The following is a 4,890-nucleotide window of genomic DNA, read 5'->3' on the forward strand; positions in this document are numbered from 1 at the left end:
TGGGAATACATCACATAAAAAGCATTTATCATGAAACATGCGTAAGCTAAGAAAGTAACAGTGGAATATTTATATAGTGAAACTATACATACACTATACATATAAACTAAACATCTTTACTACTATGCTATATATGTGTACTATGGCGTGCTATGACTACATACAATACAATTACAGTGCTGTCTACATAACATGCTATAAGTCTGTATCAAATGCTATATAATCCAACAGAAATGCTATCTAAGGGTTTAGGGTAAGTGCTAAGGGCCATGATGGAGTCTGAAAAGGTGGGTTTTCAGGCTACGGCGGAAGATTGGGAGTGATGCTGCAGTTCTGACTGCAATGGGAAGTGCATTCCACAGTTTTGGAGCCAGAAGGGAGAAGAGTTTGGGACGTGTGGAGCGTTGTCCCGGCGTTTTTAGTGAGGGTACTTCCAGCTTCCCTGCGTTGGCTGATCTGAGTGCGCGGGAGGATGGAGTTATGGAGCATAGCGGCCCATGGCGTCATGTTTAAACAATCAAGACAAGAGGCGATCAATACATAAATGTACGCTGGCCCAAACATGTCCGTTTAAACGTGTATTGATACCTGCCAATCAGCGCTGCCCGGGGAGACACAATTACACTTTTAAAGTGACGGTACGCAGTTTATTTATTGTGATTTTATTGGTAAAAGGGTCAATTGCCTTCCTGTTCTGTTAGAAAAGGACTGTAAGCCCTAGTAAAATATACGGTTCTGTTCAGAATTTCTTGTTTCCCGTCTTTCCACAAAATAGTAGAAGATGCTTCTGTATATTCAGTGGCCAGCCTATATTATAAAGATGGCTGGCCACCCAGATCTCTCTAGGTCGTCCTCAGACCAGCCCTGCGGTTAGGATTAGGGTTAGCGATCGTTGCTTCCAGTCATCCTGGTTCTCCATACATCTGGACAGTTCTTCCAGATGGTTCTCCATACATCTGACCAGCTCGTTGGTGCTTTGCGCTCCTGCGTCATTCTTGAGTACATCCACATATGTTAAGCGGTGCCCGTGTGTCGCTTCCCTCAGCAGTTTGCAATACATGTACAGTAACAGTACAACCACAGACTTATAAAGACAGCTGAAATTGACATTTCACTTTGCTATTGAAAAGTGAAATTTATTGTAATTTGTAGTTCAGTTCTAAAGCGATTTAACAGTTCCTTTATGTAATGAATAATTGTTAGTGTTGTCGTGAGAATGATCGAATAAATTAAGCCAATGACCACCAGACAAGCTCATAGAGCTCGCTATGAGCTTGTAGATCTACTCTTTTTTGAAAAAAAACATGAACATATTTAGAAAAATATTTGCGGCTAAAATACATATAATTGTGGGGATTCTTGACTTGAAAAGGTGTAGATATCGACACCTGATGAAGACTAACAATCTCAAACCCTTAGATCTCCATATATGAAGCTGACCTGTTCTGACATTCCATATGTTGATCCTACCCCATCAATCCTTGCTCTTTGATGTCTCTCTTTTGACTGATAGGCTACCTGTCCATTTAAACTCTAGACGGGCCTGTTGACTGATACCTGTCCATTTAAACTCTAGACGGGCCTGTTGACTGATACCTGTCCATTCAAACTCTAGACGGGCCTGTTGACTGATACCTGTCCATTTAAACTCTAGACGGGCCTGTTGACTGATACCTGTCCATTCAAACTCTAGACGGGCCTGTTGACTGATACCTGTCCATTTAAACTCTAGACGGGCCTGTTGACTGATACCTGTCCATTTAAACTCTAGACGGGCCTGTTGACTGATACCTGTCCATTTAAACTCTAGACGGGCCTGTTGACTGATACCTGTCCATTTAAACTCTAGACGGGCCTGTTGACTGATACCTGTCGCAGCCTGAGAATGATCCCAGGATCAACAAAGATCACGCACAGAAATCCCGTGATCACAACATTTTTAACGGTTAGGGCTAGGATAACGTAAGGTTAGGTTTAGGATAAGATTGATCAAATCCATCTATCTAGCTACATACCACATGTTGTGTTTATAGCTATCTAGCTATATATCACACATGTTTATAGCTATCTAGCTATATATCACATGTTGTGTTTATAGCTACCTAGCTATATATCACATGTTGTGTTTATGGCTATCTAGCTATATATCACATGTTGTGTTTATAGCTACATAGCTATATATCACATGTTGTGTTTATAGCTATCTAGCTATATATCACATGTTGTGTTTATAGCTACATAGCTATATATCACATGTTGTGTTTATAGCTACCTAGCTATATATCACATGTTGTGTTTACTTTATAGCTATCTAGCTATATATCTCGTGTTGTGTTTATAGCTATCTAGCTATATCTTGTTGTGTTATAGCAGATTCAGCAGTTTGGGCAACTCCAAAGCAAACTCCACATGACCTAACATTTTATTTACCTGCCATAGTGTCAAACCCTTACGCCTGTGTCGGATCGGTGGTTAGACTGGCATATTTGCCGATACCGATATGACCAAATAAGAGCTGACGCTCTTCCGATGCTGTTCCGACACCGATACAGTATCGGGACATCTCACGACGTCTGTTTATCTGCGGTTTCCGTGGCGACGGTGGACCGGGCTTGGACTTCTGCCGGAAGTGCAGCACACGGTCGCTCATGGTCCTCATCATGGTCCTCATGTCCTCGTCGTCGCGGTCCAGCTGCTTCTGGAGCTTCCGGTTCCTCCGGGCCAGAGCCTCGCTCTCCCCGGCCAGCCCCAGTTTCTCCTCGCCCCACCTCTCTCCTCCGCCAGCCAATGAGCGCACGCCGTTCTCAGCTCCTTCTGGGCGAGCTCCAGCTGCGCCTGGAGCTGTCCGCTCCTCAGGAGCAGAGCCTCCTTGTCTCCGCTCAGCCCCCGTCTCTCCCTGCCCCAGGCGTCCCCGGTGCTGTCCAGCTGCGCCTGGAGCCGTCCGCTCCGCCGTTCCTCCTTCGACCACCGGGCGTACGTGCTTTTCAGTTCTTCCTTGGCCAGCTCCAGTTGGTACTGGAGTTGTCCGTTCTTTAGAGCCAACCCTTCCCTCTCCGTAGCCAGCCTGTCTCTCGCGTCCCCACTTCTGCTCGTGACTTCTCAGGCCCTCCTGGAAGAACTCCAGTTGCTCCTGAAGTCTTCCGTTCTTCGCGAACAGATCCTCCATTTTTGCGGCCAGTTCCCTGCCTCTCCTCCCGCCACCTGTCCTTCTCGGTCGACCGGTGAGCGTCCTTGTTCCTCAGCTCATCCTCTGTGATCTCCAGTTTCTTCTGCAGTCGCGCGTGGGTCTCGACCAGAGCCTTGTTTTCTCCAGCGAGCCCCCGTCGCTCCTGCCCCCATTTCTCCTCCTCGTCTGCGAAGGTGGTTTTCATGGTCCTCATGTCCTCCTGGTGAGGTCCAGCTGTTTCTGGAGCTGCCCATTCGCCACAGCCAAGGCCTCCTTTCTCCGGCCCATTTCTCCTCCTCCATCGACCAATGAGCTTCTTTCGTTCTCATGACATTCAGTTCCTCCTGAGTGAGCTCCAAGTCCTTCTGGAGTTTACCGTTCTTCAGAACCAAAGCCTCCTTGTGTCCGGAAAACAGCAGTCTCCTCATTGGCCCATTTCTCCTTCTCCCTGACCAATCAAAATCGTTGCTCCTCAGTTCTTCCAGGTTGAGGTAAAGTTGCTTCTGCAGTTGTTCGTTCTCCGTAAGCAACTCTTTCCTTTCTGCAGCCAGTCCATGTTTCTCCTTCAGCCAATTATCTTCCTCCATCGACCAATGAGCCTCCTTAGTCCTCAGCTCTTCCTTGGCGAGTTGCAGGTTCTTCTGGAGCTGTTCGTTCATGTCGGTGATAGCCTCCTTCTCTGCAGCCAGCCCCTGTCTCTCCTTCCCCCAGGCCTCCTTATCTGCAGCCAGCCCTGTCTCTCCTTCCCCAGGCCTCCTTCTCTGCAGCCAGCCCCTGTCTCTCCTGCCCCCACGCCTCCTTCTCTGCAGCCAGCCCCTGTCTCTCCTGCCCCCACGCCTCCTTCTCCGTTGACCCACGCACATTTCGGGTCCTCAGTTCTTCCTGGAGGATCTTCCGTTGCTTCTGCAGTTGTCCGTTCGCGTCGGCCAAAGCCTCCTTCTCTCCGGCGAGTCCTCTCTCTTCCTTCGCCCATTTCCTCCTCCTCCGCCGTCCAGTGAGGAAAGCTTGATGGTCATCTTTCTCAGTTCCTCCTCCATGAGGGACACCTGCTCCTGGAGTCTTCCGTCCTGCTCCTGGAGTCTTCCGTCCTGCTCCTGGAGTCTTCCATTCTGCTCCTGGAGTCTTCCGTTCTGCTCGGTCCAAAGCCTCCTTCTCTCCAGCCAGTCCCTCTCTCTCCTTGACCCATTCTCCTCCTCCGTTGACCAACGGACCTCTTTGCTTCTCAGTTGCTCCTGGATGAGGTCCAGTTGCTTCTGCAGTTGACCCCTCTTCACGAGTGAATCCTCCTTCTCCGCTGCGAGTGTCCGTCTCTCCTCCGCCCATTGCTCCTTCTCTGTTGACCGACACGAGTCTGTGGTGCTTTTTCGTGGTTCTCAGTTCGCCCTCGATTCGGGAGACCTGCTCCCGGAGTCGTCCCTTCTGCTCCGTCAAAGCCCGGTTGTCTCTGGCCAGTCTCTGTCTCTCCTCGACCCGTTTCTCCTCCTCCGCCGACCAATGGAGATCTTTGGTTCTCAGTTCTTCCTGGATGGTGTCAAACAGCTCCTGGAGTCGACCCTTGTCCCTGGCCAGTCCTTGTCTCTCCATCGCCCAATCCTTCTTTTCCGCTGACCAACGGGCTTCGTTGCTTCTCGCGGTCGTTAGTAGCTCTTCCCTGGTGGCGTCCAGATGGTTCTGGAGCTGTCCATTCTTCAGAACCAAATCCTGCCGCTCTTCAACCAGTCCGC

This window comes from Protomyctophum parallelum (genome assembly GCF_964188405.1).
Source record: "Protomyctophum parallelum genome assembly, chromosome: 20".
Lineage (NCBI taxonomy): Eukaryota > Metazoa > Chordata > Actinopteri > Myctophiformes > Myctophidae > Protomyctophum > Protomyctophum parallelum.